Raw genomic sequence first — 21,228 nt, forward strand, 5'->3', positions numbered from 1 at the left:
TCTACTGCCAAACATATTTCTGCTACTCCTGCTACAAAAGTAACTCCAACTATGGCTTCTCTCAAAGATGCCAAAGCTGTGATCGAAGAGGGTGGTTGCACAGTATGGGGACAACTCCTTGATGTGCCTTACAAGTTCGATAAGCTTGGTCTGGGCTATACTAATGGAACTCAAAAGAACGATCAAAGTCCTCTTCTGGAGGATTAATGTCACATTTCATCAGCCAAGGAGTGAATGCTATTGAAGACGATGGAGTGATCTTGAACCATATTATTCAGCAATATCCAAATGAAGTTCCACCTGTTTCCATGGAAGTTTGGGATACTTTGGGAGAACCAAGCGGCGGGTATGATTTTCTAGTAAAGTACACTGCACCTAAGAGTTCTTTTATTGCCATTGAAGACATCGTCCCAACTGGATGGGGTGATCAGTTTGAAGATTGCAAAAGTTTCACAAGTTCCATTACTGAGCAATACCAAAGCCCACCTAGTCCAAAAGAAGTCTGGGATACACTAGGAGAACCAAGTGGTAAGTATGACTTTATGGTGAAGTATTCCGCTCCCCTGAGCTCGCAGATCGCTATTGAAGACATCGCCCCAACTGGATGGGACAACCATTTCGAAGACAATATGACATTCACAAGCCCTGACGCTCCTGAAGAAGTCTGGGAAACACCAAATAATGAGAATGATTTTCTGATGCAGTACGCTGCTCCCAAGAATGCACAAGTCTCCCTCAAAGACATCATCCCAACTGGATGGGACGATCTTATCGGATATCTCTCTCAGCCTACAGAAGTATCTCAGCCTGGGCTCTCGTATCCAGCAGAGTATCTTGCTCACCCTGAAGGATCAACAGCTCATTTCCCCACCAAAGGAATCAATGCTGTGGAAGATGAAGAAGACAACTGCAACTGGAGCAGCTGGGTATTCCCTACTCATAACAAAGGATTGAACAACTGTGAAGCCGAAGATGTTATCTCCTTCGATCAGGAGTAAATGCAATTTCCTGTTTTCGTTGTTTATATGTTCAAAGATAAAAATGGTTCCTGTACTATCGAACCATGAACTTAAAAGCCAGGTGCCTTGCCCGAAGCACACTGGTCCTTTTTATAAGGGTTTGTCATATCATGATCATGTTCATTCAATAAAATCATGGGACATTTGCATATTCAAATTTTGTGATCCTTTTTCTTTCTTTGCTTTATTCATTTTCAAATAGCTATGTGTTCTTACACACACCCACATAATAAATGCAGATTCACGTTCACTCTGGATCCTGTTGATAACAATTCTGCTATTGCCAGTCATGACTTTGAAAATCCGATCTACCAAACGGAGGACGAAAGTGAGGAAGATTGTGAAGTACCAAGGGAATTGCAAGGCTATTAGAACAAGAAGAAAAAGCTATACAGCCGCATGAAGAACCAATTGAAGTTATCAACTTGGGCAGTGACGAAGAAAAGAAAGAAGTCAAGATAGGGGCTGATCTAGAAGACAGTGTCAAGCAAAGACTAATTCAAATGTTACAAGACTACGTTGAGATATTCGCCTGGTCCTATGAAGATATGCCTGGCCTTGACACGGATATTGTGGTTCATCGCCTGCCAATCAAAGAAGGTAGCACTCCAGTTAAGCAGAAGCTGCGAAGAAGCAGGCCCGACATGTCCAAGAAGATCAAAGACGAGGTTGAAAAGCAATTCAATGCTGGCTTTCTGAAAGTTGTGAGTTATCCTCCATGGATAGCTAACATCGTGCCTGTGCCTAAAAAAGACGAGAAAGTCAGAATGTGTGTAGACTATAGAGATCTGAATCGGGAAAGCCCCAAAGATGATTTCCATTTACCTCACATCAATGTACTGGTTGACAATACTGCACAATGCAAGGTATTCTCCTTTATGGATGGATTCTCAGGGTACAATCAAATCAAGATGGCGCCCGAAGACATGGAAAAAACAACCTTCACAACACCCTGGGGAACCTTTTGTTACAAAGTGATGCCCTTTGGTTTAAAGAATGCAGGAGCAACATATCAGCATGCAATGGTAGCTCTGTTCCATGATATGATTCATCAAGAAATAGAGGTTTATGTCGATGATATGATTGCAAAGTCCAACACTGAATAAGAACATCTGGGTCATCTACACAAGCTGTTTGACAGACTCAAGAAGTACAGGTTGCGACTGAATCCGAACAAGTGTACCTTTGGAGTAAGATCCGGTAAACTTTTAGGTTTCATCGTCAGCAGCAAAGGTATTGAAGTTGATCCTGATAAGGTCAAAGCCATTCAAGAAATGCCCATACCCCGTACCGAGAAACAAGTCAGAGGATTCCTGGGACGTCTGAACTACATAGCCAGATTTATTGCTCATATGACTACTACTTGTGTGCCGATCTTCAAACTATTGAAGAAAGATCAAGTGGAAAGATAGAATGACAAATGCCAATTAGCTTTTGATAAGATTAAAGAATATCTTCAAAAACCACCAATCTTGTTACCTCCAGTGGAAGGAAGACCTCTGATAATGTACCTGACAGTGTTAGAAGATTCAATGGGGTGTATACTGAGGCAACATGACGAGTCTGGCCGAAAAGAGCATGCGATCTACTATCTTAGCAAAAAGTTTACCGATTGTGAGACAAGATACTCACTACTCGAGAAAACTTGTTGTGCCTTAGCATGGGCGGCTCGCCGACTAAGGCAGTATATGCTAAACCATACCACTTTCCTAATCTCCAAAATGGATCCTATCAAATATGTGTTCGAAAAAACCGGCTCTCTCTGGAAGAATAGCAAGATGGCAAATGATCTTAACAGAGTATGACATCCAGTACACTTCACAAAAAGCGATCAAAGGAAGTGTGGTAGCTGATCATCTGGCTCATCAAGCAGTGGATGATTATCAAGCGTTGAACTTTGACTTCCGAGATGAAGACAATATGCTAGTTACTGACTACAAACAACCAGGACCAGAGGAAGGACCTGAGCCAGGATCCCGATGGACTATGGTTTTTGATGGAGCTTCTAATGCACTTGGCAATGGCATTGGAGCTGTGATCATTTCTCCTACAGGAGGACATACACCATTCACTGCCAGATTATGTTTCAACTGCACTAACAATATAGGCAAATATGAAGCATGTATTCTGGGTCTCAAAGTTGCAATTGATCTAAGAATCAAGTTCCTGGAGGTCTACGGAGACTCGGCGCTTGTAATTTATCAAGTCAAAGAGGAATGGGACACGAAGCACCCGAATCTAATTCCATACAAAGAATATGTACTGAGTTTGATTCCTTATTTTGAAGAAATCACTTTTGAACACATCCCGTGCGAAGAAAATCAATTGGCTGATGCCTTAGCTACCATGTCATCCATGTTCAAAGTCAGGTGGGACAATGAGGCGCCAATGATCACGATTTACAGACAGGATGAACCATCCTTTTGCAATGAGATTGATACCGAAGGAATGGAAGAAAAACCATGGTTCCATGAAGTAAAAAGATATCTCGAAGTCCAAGAATACCCTGAAGGGGCATCCATTAACGATAGAAAGTTTCTAAGAAGATTTGCTGCTAAATTCTTTCTAAGTAATGGAATCCTGTACAAACGCAACCATGACTCGACTTTGCTTCGTTGTGTGAACAAGACGGAAGCGGAACAGATTATGGAAGATATACACGATGGTGCCTTTGGTACTCATTCAAGTGGACATACAATGGCTAAATAGATCTTAAGAGCAGGTTATTACTGGTCTACCATGGAGACAGACTGCCATCGTCACTCCAGAACCTGTCACAAACGCCAGATATATGCCGACAAGGTACATGTACCTCCAGTCCCATTAAACGTCCTGACGACTCCTTGGCCTTTTGCAATGTGGGGTATTGATATGATTGGAGAAATCAAGCCTACTGCCTCCAACGAACATCGTTTTTATCCTGGTCGCTATTGATTACTTCACAAAGTGGATAGAAGCAGCCTCGTTTGCTTCAGTCACCAAGAATATTGTGGCCCGGTTTATCAAGCACAATCTCATTTGTCGGTATGGCATCCCTGAAAGGATCATCACAGACAATGGCACAAATTTAAACAACAGAATGATTACTGAACTCTGCATACAATTCCAGATCAAACACCATAATTCCTCTCCATATCGACCAAAGATGAATGGCGCCGTGGAAGCTGCCAACAAGAACATTCAGAAGATCATCCAGAAAATGACAGTAACCTACAAAGACTGGCATGAGATGTTACCTTTTGCTCTTCATGGTTATCTCACATCAGCACGTACTTCAACAGGGGCAACTCCATTTTCCTTAGTCTATGTTATGGAGGCAGTTCTTCCAATTGAAATTAAGATTCCTTCCCTAAGGATTATGAAAGAAGCCGATCTAGATGAAGACGATTGGATTCAGACTCGGTTGGACCAGATAAACTTGATTGATGAGAAGAGGCTCGCAGCTATTTGTCATGGTCAGTTGTACCAGAAGCGTATGATCAAAGCCTTCAACAAGAAAGTCAAAAGTCGGGCATATCAAACCGGTGATTTGGTTGTAAAACGCATCATCCTACCACAAGGTGATCCCATGGGCAAGTGGACTCCCACTTATGAGAGACCGTTTGTAATCAAGAAAGTATTCTCCGGCGGAGCCATGTTGCTTACCACTATGGATGGCGAGGATTTCCCACACCCTGTAAATGCAGACATAGTCAAGAAGTACTTCGCTTAAAGAAAAGCTCGCTAAGTTGAAAACCTGAAAGGGCGACTTAGGCAAAAATGAGCGTCTCGGTGGATTGAAAACCTGAAAGGGCGATCCAGGCAAAAGTTAGAGACTAAAAAATAAATAATTATCCCGGTAGGCTGAAAACCTGAAAAGGCAACCTAGGCAAAAGTTAGGGAATAAAGCGTACGACTATGTCCCGTTTGGCTACCTACTCACCTTCAAGGTTCAGCACATCAAAGGCACCAATCAGTCCAATCACTTTCTTCCAACAAGTGAGGGATGAGATACTCAAAGACAGATTGGCAATAGCAGAGTTGAAACTTGACTGGATTGTTTTCACATAGCTATTTCTCTTTATAAGTACTTTTCAAAGTTTTATGACAATTTCCTACTACTAGGATTTTTGTCTCCTTGTAATAATCCGCCTATTATGGCTCTCTTTCAAAATCAATACAGTTCAGGCTCAAAATCAATGTTTTCATTTTTTCTGTTTTGAATACATAAACGTCCCAATGATAACTCTGAATGAACATATGCATTTGAATATGACTGATGTTTATAAGAAAAACAGGAATAGCATTCAGGTAGTGTCCCAATCATCTGGACATCATCCCGAAACCAGCTTCAGAAGAAAATTCCCCAACGGAGACGTATTTCTCAGCAAATTCCTCAATGAGATTTTTCTCTCCAACAAAGCGATTCGAGAAACTTTATTCCCCAGCAAGGCTGTTCAAGATCAATATCCCCAGAAAGTGTGATCCTTCACTCCAAGGCTTGGTCAAATAGTGCATCGGAGGATCATGCATCTTTCTCATTCCCATTCAAAAGGCATCAAAATCAGAACTTTCAAAATACCTTCATCCCCAAGCGGTAGTCAAATATCCCTCAAGAGAACACCCTGGTCCACCAGGAAGCTCCCCAGCCGAGTATACTTGGACAAAAATCATCAACAATCACAATGCTTTTGTTTCCAAAATAGCAAGCAGGGATTTATTTTCCATACCAGAAGTTTGATACGCTCTAAATTGCATCATACATCATACGCATATTCATACATAGCATATAATGTTTCATGAAAAACGTATACTTAACATGCACGTTTCTCATTTAGTTTGAGAATCTCAACATATACATTACATGCATCATAACATTGCATGTCACTAACTTGATTTTTTTCAGGTGGACGAATATCCTCAGAAATGTTGTTCTCAGTCACATGTAGTGTTCCCCTAAATTCTATTCAGACGAACATTCCTCTCAGATATAATCAAGCTAAAGATTCATTCTTAAGAGATCTCTCTTACCAAATCACCTATCAACTCAAAACAAGCAACACAGATCTAAGTCGATACCTTGGATGGTTCCTTCATGATCTACCTTCAAAGATATAAGGCGGATACCTCAGACGGTTCCACAACGATCAATCTTCAAGATCCAAAGCGGATACCTCAGACGGTTCCACAACGATCTACCTTCAGATCTAAGTCGATACCTTAGACGGTTCCTTAAAGCAGTCAACCTTCAAAGATCTAAGTCGATACCTTAGACGGTTCCTTCATGATCTACCTTCAAAGATATAAAGCGGATACCTCAGACGGTTCCTCATAGATCAACTTTCAAAATCTAAAGCGGAAAAACTTCGGACAGTTCCGTAACGATCAGCCTCCAAGACTTAAAGTGGTAACCTCGGACGGTTCCGAAACGGTCAACGCAGAGGTTTTCAAATCCTTCATCAAGATATAATCAATGGATTCATTCTGATGAACAAACCATCAACACATTTTCCAGAGGGCATCTGAAAGCCCATCTCAGGTAATGTTTCGATCTGCCAACAACATGTCTCAGACAACACTCAAATGCAATTTCCAACATCACTTCCGATGGATGTAAGTGCAAATTTTCAGGGCATCTAAAATATTCAATCATCTTCTACCTTCAGATTCTAATCAGTCTCTTCAGGTTTAAGAAGATTGAATAGGGGCAACTGTTATACCCCAAAATTTGCCCGCATCTTTTTCAGAAAGAAGGCAACAGACTTCTGTCTAAAAATTGGGAGTTTCATATAATCTTGGATTTTATTCCATAAATATCCTGATTTTATGAATACTCGGTTTTTAGAATTTTTCTTATACGGTATTTTGGTTCGCTGTTGAATTTATTCTTACACAAACGCCAATTACTGTTTATCACTTCACACACACTGTTTATTTGAGATTTATTTGCAGATAAATAGTACTGACGCAATTGGTACAAAATTAAATTTTTTTTGCAGGCGCAAAGTCCGGGGATTCAGACTGTACTGGTAACGAGTAAATTATTATTAGTTTTTGTTTCCCACTAATTTTTGTACTATATTCTATTATTTTCAAAATCTTTTCCTTTCTTTTCAAATCTCTTTCTTTCAAAATCAAATCCTAACTTTATTCTATACATCTCTCTTTTCAAACCCTACCATACACTTTCTTTCAAATCCTACTACCACTCAAATTTTCCTTTTTTGTACGGAATCACTTCATTCCCCAACGTCTCTATCCTTCTTTTCACTCTATAAATACCTCTCATTTTTTTCATAAATTCTCACATCAAATTTCAACTCATCTCTCAAATTTCGACCTCATATTTATTTTCTCTTCTTCCCTGGCAAAAATGGCGAAGTGGATGGATACGTGTTTTCTTATGGTCATCACCGTCTTGGTGGTGATCATGTCCTTTTTCTGTCTGCATAGTCCTGAAAAATGCGGACCTGGGTTGCTTACACTCCCGATCATCTATATGTTCTTATTTATAGCATGGGTTTTTAATCGTCATTTTTAAAGTTTGTCGTATCTTTTGCTTTCAAATAATGTAACGTTTATTTGTCGTACTGTTCATTATATTATGTAATATTTGTACTGTCAGTATTAAATGTCATACTATCTGTCGTACTGTAGTTTAATTATCCAGATAATATTTTGTGTGTTTTCTGCTAGGTAAATATTTATTTTTCTGCGCATTGAATATTTTTCAAGGTTATTAAAGGTATTTTCGTTCGCGTACAATATATTTTATTTATTTATTATGTTTGTGTTTTTCTAACAACTCATGTAAATAAATCTTCACCATTAACATAACAAAAAACAAAAAGAAAAAAAATTAACTTTAACTGTTGAATTTTCACTTTAATTATTACGTTAATGCCCAGACAGCCAGTTGACAGTCAAACCCGCTGACAGCACGATTCTCCGTGTTTTGCACCATCAATCAAATCAATCTTTTGCATTTCAAAATTCCAAGATTTTTGTTCTAGAAGTCTTCTGATAATCACATGATCAGCAGAGACTCATCACTGCACAAAAATCAGGTACGCTTAACTGTCTCCTAAACAAACAGTCCATAACTAGGGTTTTTGTTTTTTTTAGGAGAACAAGTTTTTTGAGACCTCAAATGGATTTCATGGACCTCCATATATCTCAAAGTACCACCATACAAATTTTCAAACTTCAATTCACTCAGACGCACAGTCAGCAGCTCAAACAGTCAACAGACGACCAGTTTGACTGAAAAGTCAACAGACAGTCAAAAATGAAATTTTTTGTCAACATCCATATTTTGTCAAAAGATTCATCATTTGATCATTGGTTGATCATAATTCATCAAGGAAAGATCAAAAATCAACAAAACCCTAAGTTTCAAAATTAGGGTTTTCTCCTAAAAAGTCAACTGAACTTTGACCGGCCATAACTCTCTCCTCGTTCATTCAAAAAATTCCAACCAAAGCTTGTTTTGAAGGAAATTCAATTATCTTTCAAATGCAATTGATCCCATGGTCATTGGATTCACCATTTGAAAAATATGAGCTCAGACATTACAGGTCATTTTCAAAGTCAACAAAAAGTGGTTTTTTGTCAAAGGCCATAACATCAAGATAACTTCTCCAAATGAAAAAAAGTTTCCAAAGTAGCTTGTAGAGGACATCTTGAGGTTTCTAAAAAGTATAAGAACTCCTTCATATGATAAAAATTGAGGGATTTATGCCTTGTTGAAGTTGGCTGTATTTTGGGAAAATGCATGAAACCAACATTGATCAAAAATGTTTTTTTTCCGAAAGGGGCCAAGTTTCCATGATCCAAAAATGATTCTAACAATGTTAAGGGCCTCCCACGACCAACCTAAGGCCCATATCATTTTTATTTCTTTTTTGGTTTAATTTTATTACATTTAAAGTTAAATTGAAAAAGAAATGGTGAAGGATAATGATACAATGCTTGATTCTTAAGCTAGAGCCACCAAGAATGATTCAACTCTGCAGCAAGAGAAGTACATAGCAGGCCTAGAGCAAGAGATTGAAGAAAATTCAAAGCCATGGCCAAAGAATTCAAGATTTTTTATATTAAAAAATTCAAAGTTCAAAAAGCAATCAATGCGTGATAGCTTCAATTTTAAGCACTTCATTGCTTATAAATGAAGTAGAACACTTCAGTAGGAAAGACACACAATTGCAGAATCAAATCCATGCTTGTAACACACTTGTATCATACTTGAAATTTTGCAAGAAATTTGAAATTCGAATTTTAAGTTTCAGCTAGTTTCAATCCAAACTAAGTATTCAAACATCATCTCTGAACTTCATTGAACCTATCCAAACAAATTTTAAGCATCAAAGCCTCACAAATAAAGCCACACAAGCCACGGTTTGTTCAAACATAAATCACCTCATATCTGATCATACACGCATGTTTAACAAGATGTAGACATATATTTGAGTTTAGTTTGATGTACTGATCGTTTCTGGAAGTTTAATTGAGGTTTGGATGCTTGTACACGAGGTTGCCATTCTAGGGTTCTTGAGCTCCATTTTAGGATTATTCGATTTAGGCAAAATTAGGAGAAACTAATGGCATATTTGAACTCAGTGGATCAAGGCTAGTTGATTTCATAGGTCGCGAAAAATTTATGCATGAGTTTACCCATATTCGCTATTTTGCAGGTTTGAGACTCACTTATTACAGCGTTGTTTTTACAAAAGCGCTGTTAAAAGTGGTGGCGAGAGGTTGAAGATGAAGACGTGGCCTCTCCCTATTGGCCAGAGCACGCGCGTGTTTTTTAAAATAATTTGTGATCCAGTGTTTTGCAGGTTCTATTGTTACCACGTGCCTCCACTCTAATCACCCTCAGATCAACTTGCCAGCTCATCTAACGCTTATGACATGCTAGTCCTTACCATGGACTCTCCAGCCAACCACACTTGATTATTAATTATTTATTTTCCATTTTATTTAATATAACTTGCAAAATTAATTTAAAATAGTTTTAAAAATCAAAAAAATATAATAAAAATATTTTTAGGTTTATAAAATAATCTATTAATTTTTGACACAAAAATATTTTATTTTTCTTAATAATTAAAATATTTTGTTTAATTAATTAGTATATATTTATATATTTTCTTTTTAATTATTTCAACCTATCAAAAAATCAGAAAAAATTTGTTCTTTTTGTTAAATTTAGTTTATATATTATAGACTAATTTTGTACATATTTAGAATATTTTTTTCTTTAAGTTTTAATTATTTGTATAATTGTTTATATAATTATATGTTAATTAGCTTAATAAATTTCCAAAACAACTTCAAAAAATCCAAAAAAAAATAGTTTTGTTTTAAAATTAATTAACAAACATTTTGAACATATTTTAGACCTAATTTTTAGGTTTAAATTTTATTTCTCATTTAATTAAATTAATCATGCATTAATTCTAAGTAAAATCAACCATCTAAAAAATCAAAAATATTCTCCCTTTATCTTATTGCAATTTAAATTCATAGATTGCAATTTAAATTCATAGATAAGTGTATATGTTGTCAAATTCATGTAAATAGCGTAGTTTACATTTCCCGCACAATTGATGTAATAGCGTAGATTTACTTTCCGCATTTTACATTCCCGCATTTTAATTCCTGTACATATAAAACTGCGTGTATGCCAAAGATAAAAACCGAAGCGTTAGGTCACTAACTTCAAAAGACAAAAATATCTGAATCAAAACACAATCACACTTGCACCTCTTAGGGTAATCCCTCTGTTACTCTTTTCAAAATCAAATTCTACTGTTTCAAAAATGCAAATCTAAATTTTTGTTTACATCCGGTCAAAGGAGAATTTTTTAAAAGAATTAGGAAAGGACCTTATAAACTTAGGGTAGATCTCCTAATTGCTTGCTCAAATCAAAACAACAAAATGTCTCATATATCATTGTTTTTCAAATAAAACTTTCAAAAAAGACAATACTTGGTATATATCCAAACAAGGATCATTACGAAGTTAAAGCTCTTTTTTTAAAAACATCTTTCGAAAGATAAAACACTTTGTATACATACACACAAGGATCATTACAAAGTCAATTTACAAAATGAATTTTAAAACCACATACAAGCATTTCAAGGCAAGACAAAATGATTCAAACAAGTGAGCTAAGCAATTAAGAGCCCATGGATAACCATGGATACAAAGGGGTGCTAATACCTTCCCTTTGTATAACCTACCCCCGAACCCAAAATCTCTTAAAGGTCTTTTTCTGTTTCTTTTATAAACCTTTCCTTAATTGAATAAAATAAAAGTCGGTGGCGACTCTCTGATTTTCAAAACTCAAAAACAAAAGAAGAGTCAGTTCGTATCTCTCACGCGAGATATATAAAAAACCGAGGGCGACACCAGGCATATCTTCATAGGACCAAGCGAATATCTCAACGTAGTCTTGTAACATTTAAATCAGTCTTTGCTTGACACTGTCTTCTAAATCAGCCCCTATCTTGACTTCTTTCTTTTCTTCGTCACTGCCCAGGTTGATAATCTCAATTGGCTCTTCATGCGGCTGTATAGTCCTTTCTTCTTGTTCTAATAGCCTTGCAAGTTCCCTAGGTACTTCACAACCTTCCTCACTTTCGTCCTCAGTTTGGTAGATCGGATTTTCAAAGTCATGACTGGCAATAGCAGAATCGTTATCAACAGGATCCAGAGTGAATGTGAATCTGCATTTATTATGTGGGTGTGTGTAAGAACACATAGCTATTTGAAAATGAATAAAGTAAAGAAAGAAACAAAAAGGATCGCAAAATTTGAATATGCAAACGTCCCATGATTTTATTGAATGAACATATGATCATGGTATGACAAACCCTTATAAAAAGGACCAGTATGCTTCTGGCAAGGCATCTGGCTTTTAAGTTCATGGTTCGATAGTACAGGAACCATTTTTATTTTTGAACATATAAACAACGAAAACAGGAAATTGCATTTACTCCTGATCAAAGGAGATAACATCTTCGGCTTCCCAGTTGTTCAATCCATTGTTGTGAGTAGGGAATATCCAGTTGCTCCAGTTGCAGTTGTCTTCTTCGTCTTCCACATCATTGACTTCTTTGGTGACGAGATGAGCTGTTGATCCTTCAGGATGAGCAAGATGCTCTGCTGGATATGAGAGCCCAGGCTGAGGTACTTCTGTTGGCTGAGAGAGATACTCGATAAGATCGTCCCATCCAGTTGGGATGATGTCTTTGATAGAGACTTATGCACTATGGGGAGCAGTGTACTTCACCAGAAAATCATTCTCGTCATTTGATGTTTCCCAGACTTCTTCAGGAGTGACAGGGCTTGTGAGTGTCATATTGTCTTCGAAATGTTCATCCCATCCAGTTGGGGTAACGTCTTCGATAGCGATTTGCGAGCTCAGGGGAGCGGAATACTTCACCATAAAGTCATACTTGCCACTTGGTTCTCCTAGTGTATCCCATACTTCTCTTGGAATAAGTGGACTTTGGTATTGCTTAGCAATGGAACCTGTGATACTTATGTCATCTTCAAACTGATCATCCCATCCAGTTGGGACAATGTCTTCAATGGCAATCAGAGAACTCTGTGGAGCAGTGTACTTCACTAGAAAGTCGTACTTGCCACTTGGTTCTCCCAACGTATCCCAAACCTCTTTGGGAACGGGTGGAACTTCATTTGGATGTTGCTTAGTAATATGGTTCGAGATCACTTCGACGTCTTCAATAGCATTTACTCCTTGGCTGATGAAATGGGACATTAATCCTCTAGAGTGAGGACTTTGATCATTCTTTTGAGTTCCATTAGCATAGCCCAGACCTAGCTTATCGAACTTGTAAGGTACGTCAAGGAGTTGTCCCCACACTATGCAACCACCCTCTTCGATCAGAGCCTTAGCATCTTTGAGAGAAGCCATTGTTGGAGTTATTCTTGTAGTAGGAGTGGCAAAAATATGTTTGGCAGTAGAGATGGCTGGAGGGACCACCTCAAAAGATTGGCAGGGGGTTTCGATGAATTCACCATCCATCTCAACATACTTGGAGTTACTCAGGTGGCTAACCACATATTCTTCTTCACCATGAACCGTGACGACCTTTCCTTTTATCGGATATTTTAACTTCTGGTGTAGGGTAGAAGTTACAGCGCTTGCCCCATGTATCCAAGGGCGTCCTAGTAAACAGGAGTACGCTGGATGAATTTCCATCACGTAAAAGGTAGAATCAAAGATCTGAGAGCCCACTCTGATTGGGAGCTTAACTTCTCCGTATACTGTTCTTGTTGACCCGTCGAAGGCTCTTACCACAACATTGCTTGGTTGTAACACAACTCCTTCGAAGTCAAGTTTCTCCAGTACTACTTTTGGTAACACATTTAACGAGGAACCATTGTCTACCAGCACATGAGACAAAGTGGTGTCGTTACATTCAAGAGATGTGCAGGGCTTTATTGTGATTTTTCCCAGCAGGGGTTAAATCAGCATCATAGAAACCGAGCCTGTTATCCACTGTTAGAATGGCAACACAATTTTCAAATTGGTCGACTGAAATCTCCTGTGGTACATGTGCAACTTTCATGAATTTCATCAGAGCTTTAGCATGAGCTTCTGAATACCTCAACTGAGATAGCATTGAAATCTTTGAAGCAGTGTGCCCCAGTTGTTCAACAATATTGTAATCACTTTTGCAGATGATTTTCAATATTTCCTCCATTTCTTGCCTCGAAGGATCTTCAACAGTGACTTCAACAGGTACTTGAACCGGTTCAATTAGTGGCTCTTTGCCTCGAGCATTGACATCTTGATTAGGAACTGGGACCTGGACTGGAGTAGTAGTAACATTTGGAGAAATTTCTGGCGAAAAGATCATTCCACTTCTTGTAATCTTACTAGTTCCCACAATATTATCAACAGCTGGATTAGTAAAATTCACGGCCTCTTCAGTCAAGGTGTCTTGTTTAACTCCATGGACATAAACATTAGCGCCATAACTCCACGGGACAGCTTTGTCTGAGGAATATGGAAATGGAGCCGGATTGGTGATGATTACAGATGCCACTCTGGGTGCAGCATAAATTTTGAAGGGAGCCTTGGTAGGGATTTTCAATGGTATATTAGAAACCACTGAGACGTCCTCTATCTTCATCCCATTTGAATAAACTTCCCATAAATTGTCTATAGAAGGGAGTTTTTCAAACATAATGATACGATGATCCATCCACTTTTGAATTCCTCTTTTCAGATTTTCACAACCATTGGGTAGGTGTGCGCAATAAAAGCAATCAGGGTCACAACCTGGAAATAAACCAGCTTGTATTAGCTTTCTTTTGATTTCAAGGAGCGGAGTTGACAGTTCTCTCACATCATAGATATAAACAGTGTCCATGATAGCATTAACGGTCTTGTCATGTTTTGGCATAGGCGCAGTGATGACATTTGGTGTCTCTGGAGGATCGAGTTCAATTTCCCCAGCATCTATCATGTCTTGGATTTTATTTTTCAGGGCCCAACAGTGATCTGCGTCATGTCCAGGACAATTGGAATGGTATGCATATGTTGCGTCGGGGCGATAACTAGGAGAGGAAGTGTTGACATTCTTCGGAGGGTCTTTCAATGTAATCAGATTTGCCTTTAACAAGTGCTGCAATGCTTGAGAGATTGGCATGTTGATTATGGTGAAGTTTCTTCTTGGTGCATCTGGTCGACGCGTATATTTCGGCGGTTGATCTTTTTGAGGTGCAGATGCAGAGATCAGAACAGCCCCTACAGATTGGTGATGCTCACTTTTGTTGCGACTTTTCTGACTGTGCACTGTATTGACTTCATTTCTCCCACTGATGGGCCTCTTTGTAGTACCAGAGGAGGAGCCTACTTGAATTTTTCCACTTTGAATGCCACTTTCGACACGCTCTCCAGTTAATATCAGGTCAGTGAAACCTGACGACGAGCTTCCCAGCAAATGACTATAGAAAGGGACAGTTAAAGTGCCCATGAACATGTCGACCAGCTCGCGATCAGATAAGGGTGGTTGAACCCTTCCAGCTAGATCTATCCATTTTTGTGCATACTCTTTGAAACTTTCTTTTGGTGCCATGGTCATGCCCCGTAGTTGAGTACGGGTTGGTGCAAGGTCAGCGTTGTATTGATACTGTTTGTAGAAAGCAGCAGCCAGATCTTCCCAGGTGTGAACTTTTGCACTTTCCAGTTGGTAGTACCACTCGAGTTGTGCACCCGACAGACTTTCCTGGAATAAATGAATCCACAATTTGTTATCTGTCGTATGAGGTAGTATCCTTCTCACATAGGACCTTAGATGCAGCTTTGGGCAAGAGACTCCATCATACTTTGCAAAGACGAGAACTTTGAACTTTGGAGGAATAACTACATCTGAGACTAGTCCAACATCGTTGAAGTCTAAACCAGGTATTTTTTGTATCTCCATAGCTTTCATGCGTTCTTCCAACTGCTGGTATTTGCAATCACCCTGTTCGTCTATAGAATGATAATCTTCTTCGTTAGCAGAGAGGGAGAGTTTGGCAAAACCCTGGTGGCTGTGATTGTCTTCCTGATCACCTTCACCAACTACTTCAGGGATTGACGCCTTTTTGGGCATCCTGGCTGGGACTTTGACTTTCCTCACGAGGTGGCTTAAACCTACAGATCCCTTGGGCTTCTTTTTCTTCTTGGTCATCAGGGCTTTTAGTTCCTGTTGCCCCTTTGCTAGCTCCAAAATTGCTATCTAAACTTGGGCGTTTTGTGCCTCGAGATTCTTGATGCTTGCGTCGGAATACATCCCTTCTAACTGAAATAAATAGCGAGGAGATGAGAAACCTGTTATGTGAACCTGTTATGCAATGTTTATGAATGAAATGTATATGCAATGTTTTCAAGGATCTTAGAATTTAAATTTGTTTAAACAAAAGAGAAACAAACATTTATTAGTCAAACATTTTATTTCTTTTTTCTTTTCTTTTTTTTTATTCTTTCGGGCTTACAAGATAAAGCAAAAAATAAAGAAAATAAAGGATTCTTCAACCCTCCCATGGACGCTTTCTCTTTGCACCCAGGAACGTGTTGATCTGCTGTTCTTCATGGAGTTGTCTGGTGAGCTCCAACACTTTCCTCTCATAGTCTTGATAGTGTGCTTTGAAGGTGTCCCTTTCTCCTTTTAGTTGAACCCAAGATTTTTGCAACTCTTCCAGGTCAGTTGGCATGTCTGGATGTAGAATAACTCGAGGTTCATCCCCTTCAACTTCTGGCTCAATGGTCACAGGTAGGATAGCGGGATATGGCATGATGAACTTCTGAGCACGAGCACGCACCCATTTGAGGTAGGGCTCCATGGGAATAGAATTCCATTATCCTAAAGACTTGCTTTCTACTTTGTAGACACTGCCCCAAGCATGTATAAACCTTCGTCGATATCTTTGGGAATCATCTTCGTAGTCGAACACAATGCCATGGATGATCATGTCGTGAGGACCATTTCTTCGTGCATATCCAAATTGGCGCAAAGCTAAAGAGGGATTGTAGGTGATGCCCCCCTAATGCCAAGGAGTGGCACATTAAGGTACTCCCCACAATGGTCAATGAGAGTGATGTTTTCTTGAAAGAAGTTGTTCCACCGGATATCTGAATGAGACAAAGACATAATCCTGCGAGACCATTGCATCCTTTGCCCGTTCCTCAACACTGATCGGGGAAGGTGTGATGTAAACCATCTAGCCAGTAGTGGTACACAACACATAAGAGTTCCTCGCTTTTTCATGGTACGAGTGTGTAGAGAATGTAGAATGTCTCCCAACAAAGTAGGTACCGAATTGCGGGTTAAGAAAATGTTGATAGCATGCACACTTATGAATTGGTTAGGATTAGGGAATAAAACCAACCCATAAATCAAAAGAGCCGCAACTTCTTCAAAAGCTTGGTAACTCCTATCTTTTAATAGTGATCGAGCCTTTCCCATTAAGAACTTAGCAAGCAAACCCTCGACTCCACTCTTTGTTTCCCAATTAGACTCGATTTCTGACTTTCATAAATTTAAGGCAGCAGCAATGATTTCAGGCTTTGGGATCTTTTCTAAACCAGTGAAAGGTAATTGATCTCGAACAGGTAGCCCAACTAGTTTAGAGAATTCCTCCAAGGTGGGTACTAGCTGGTAATCAGGAAATGTAAAACAATGATGTTCGGGATCAAAGAATTGGAACAAGACCCGTATCATGTCTTCTTCAAATTTTGAGGTAACCAAATGGAGTAGGTGACCATGCCTCTCGGTGAATTGAGCATTTCTGGGAAATTCTGATATTAAGTCCTTAAGTTCAGATGGTACTGTTGAGATGCTGATCCGAATATAATTTCTGGTAGCGGGAGCCATTACCTGCAATAACAGAACAAAAGTAAACTCTTCGATCCTTGAAATGATTAGTGAGAAAAATGATATGTTTATGATGCTTATGTTGTCATGATGTCAAACATGTGGAAAACACAAACAAATCACACAATAGCCTTAGGTTTAAAGGCTTGCACGAGGTTCATAGGTGATACCCTCCCCACTGAAGTTGAGTTGGTTTAAACCTGTCTTAAAATGGTATTCGGGTTCTATGATCCTTGGAGACAACATCTCAATACGGCACTCGGACGGCCGATCAAAACATTCCTCGAGGATAACCAACTTCGATCAATTTCAAAGCGAGTCATTTAATAGGCCACAAGTCAAGTTCAACTAAAGGTTCTAAGGAAAATTAGTGCTTGATGACATTTCGGAAGCCTAACATACTCCTTGATCGTTTTCAAGGGATATCAGTACAGACCAAAGTGTCGCACTAACAGTGACTACCAGCAATTGAAAACAAGACAAGCAAACAAGACAAGCAATTGAAAACATCGAAGTGATCTAATCTCTAAGGTAACCCCTTTTGAAAACATTTTGTTTTTTGAAGTCCCCAGCAGAGTCGCCAGTTTTGTAATCCTCGGTTTTTTTGTGGGATGCAAACTGACTCTTCTTTTATTTTTTGAGTTGTGAAAATCAGAGAGTCGCCACCGACTTTTATTTTATCCAATTAAGGAAAGGTTTATAAATTAAACAGAAAAAGACCTTAAAGAGATTTTGGGTTCGGGGGTAAGTTATACAAAGGGAAGGTGTTAGCACCCTTTGTATCCATGGTTATCCATGGGCTCTTAATTGCTTAGCTCACTTGTTTGAATCGTTTGTCTTGCTTTGAAATGCTTGTATGTGGTTTTAAATATTTTGTAAAGAATTAACTTTGTAATGATCCTTGTGCGGATGTATACAAAGTGTTTATCTTTCGAAAGATATTTTGATGATTTGAAAAAAAGATTTTTTTTAACTTCGTAATAATCCTTGTTTGGATATATACAAAGTGTAGTCTTTTTTGAAAGTTTGTTTTAAAAAAAACAGTGATGTGTAAGAACTTTTGTTGTTTTTGATTGAGCAAACAATTAGGAGGTATACCCTAAGTTTATAAGGTTCTTTCCTATTTCTGTAGAAAATTTTCCTTGACTGGATACAGAAGAAAAATTTGAATTGTATTTGAAACAGTAGAATCGATTTTGAAAAGAGTAACAGAGGGATTACCCTAAGAGGTGCAAGTGTGATTGTGTATTGTTTTCAGATATATTATCTTTGAGATTAGTGATCTAGCGCTTCAATTTTTATTCTTGACATACACGCAATTTTATATGTACAGAAATTAAAGTGCGGGAATGTAAAATGCGGAAAATAAATCTACGCTATTACATCGATTGTGCGAGAAATGTAAACTACGCTATTTACATGAATTTGACAACCTATACACTTATCTATGAATTTAAATTGCAATAAGATAAAGGGAAAATATTTTTGGATTTTTGGATGGTTGATTTTAATTAAGATTAAGGCATAATTAATTTAATTAAAAGATCAAAAATTAGAAATAAAATTTGAACCTAAAAAATTAAGTCTAAAATATGTCCAAGTTGTTTGTTAATTAATTTTAAAATAAAATTAATTTTTTTTGTGATTTTTTGAAATTGTTTTGGAGATTATTAAGTTAATCAACATATAATTATACAAATAATTATACACATAAATTAAACTTAAAGAGAAAAATATTCTAATTATGTACAAAATTAGTTTATAATATATAAACTTAATTTAATAAAAAAAAATATTTTTTTCTGATTTTTTTTGATAGGTTAGGAATAATTAAAAGATAAATATATAGTATTATCTAATTAATTAAACAAAACATTTTAATTATTAAGAAAAATAAAATATTTTTGTATCAAAAATTAAGACAATATTTTATCAACCTAAAATATTTTTTTTGCATATTTTTTTTATTTTTTAAAACCATTTTTAATCAATTTAAAAGAGAAATTAAATTAATTTAAAAGAAACATAGAAAAAAAAATTAAATAGAAGGATCCTATGTGGTGCTCCTCTGAGGGAGCATGGTGTTAGAACAAGATTTGTTCTGATCAATTATCTTAGTTTTGATGATAACAATAATATGAATTTTGCTTAAGATAATATGGTACTCTAATCCAATGCAATTTCCTTTTCAGGAAATATATAAAGAGTATGCATAATTCAGCGCTCAGAAGCTTTGTCTCAAAGGGTTCAGCATGCAACATCAGAACATGGTCTGGAAAGACATCAGAAGATGGTCGAAGCAGAATCAGAACATGGGTCTATGGAAGCATCAGAAGAACATGAGATCAGAAGCACTGAAGTTCTGATGGTATCACGCTCAGAAGCACTTCAAGGTCAGAAGATCAGAAGATGCTTTGCACCAAGCTGTTTGACTCTGATGATATTCAAATGTTGTATTCACAAACATCAGATCAGAAGGAAGTACAAGTGGCAAGCTACGCTGACTGACAAAAGGAACGTTAAAAGCTACTAAAGGCAACGTCAGTAGACACAGCGTGAACAAGGCTCGAGGTAGTTGACAAAAGCGTATAACATTAAATGCGATGCTGTACGGAACACGCAAAGCATTAAATGCACTCAACGGTCATCTTCTCCAACGCCTATAAATATGAAGTTCTGATGAGAAGCAAGGTTAACGATCCTGAACAAAACAACTCATATTAACTTGCTGAAACTCTGTTCTATTCAAAGCTCAGAATCTTCATCTTCATCAAAGCTCACTACATTGCTGTTGTAATATATTAGTGAGATTAAGCTTAAACGTTAAGAGAAATATCACAGTTTGTGATTATAGCTTTTAAGAAGCAATTGTAATACTCTTAGAATTGATTACATTAAGTTGTAAGGAACTAGAGTGATCGTGTGGATCAGAATACTCTAGGAAGTCTTAGAGGTTATCTAAGCAGGTTGTAACTAGAGTGATCGTGTGGATCAGAATACTCTAGAAAGTCTTAGAGGGTATCTAAGCAGTTGTTCCTGGAGTGATCAGTGTGTGATCAGAAGACTCTGGAAGACTTAGTTGCTGACTAAGTGGAGAACCATTGTAATCCGTGCGATTAGTGGATTAAATCCTCAGTTGAGGTAAATCATCTTTGCGGGGGTGGACTGGAGTAGTTTAGTTAACAACGAACCAGGATAAAAATAACTGTGCAATTTATTTTTATCTATCAAGTTTTTAAAGCTACACTTATTCAAACCCCCCCCTTTCTAAGTGTTTTATTTATCTGTATATATGTTTACATCTAATATATTCCGGCATATCATGTTTATTTCCTGCTTGCATATCATATTTACTTTCCCGCATTCTGGACTATATTATGGGTCCACGTGGGGGCCACATATTTTCTCTGTTTGCAGGTTGGGCGGGATGTTCTATGAGGTAAAAGGCCCAATACCCAGGCCAGAGTTGACACATAGGATACCTAGGATAGAGTGGATAGTCATGACGCCAACAGAATGTCGGGTTCTGTTGATTGCGATCATGAGACCCAGGACCAGTCGAGGTTCAAATGAGATACCATTGTTGGCATGTATTTGCAACAATGATGGTGTTTCAGGAGAACTGATAACGCTGGAGACCTTTGACCTACCTTGACCTAGATTCACCTGTGAGTGGGGTGGGATATACATGACATATACCGTTGGTGACTATTCTGTTCCGATGGTGACTATTGTGCTTATGGTTCCGTGGTACCTATGCCGGACCTTTGATCTCGTGACATCTGACATATATCAATTATTCGGAGGATTGTACAGTGGTTACTTGGAT

The sequence above is a fragment of the Vicia villosa genome, linkage group LG7 (genome assembly GCF_029867415.1).
Source record: "Vicia villosa cultivar HV-30 ecotype Madison, WI linkage group LG7, Vvil1.0, whole genome shotgun sequence".
In the NCBI taxonomy this organism is placed as follows: domain Eukaryota; kingdom Viridiplantae; phylum Streptophyta; class Magnoliopsida; order Fabales; family Fabaceae; genus Vicia; species Vicia villosa.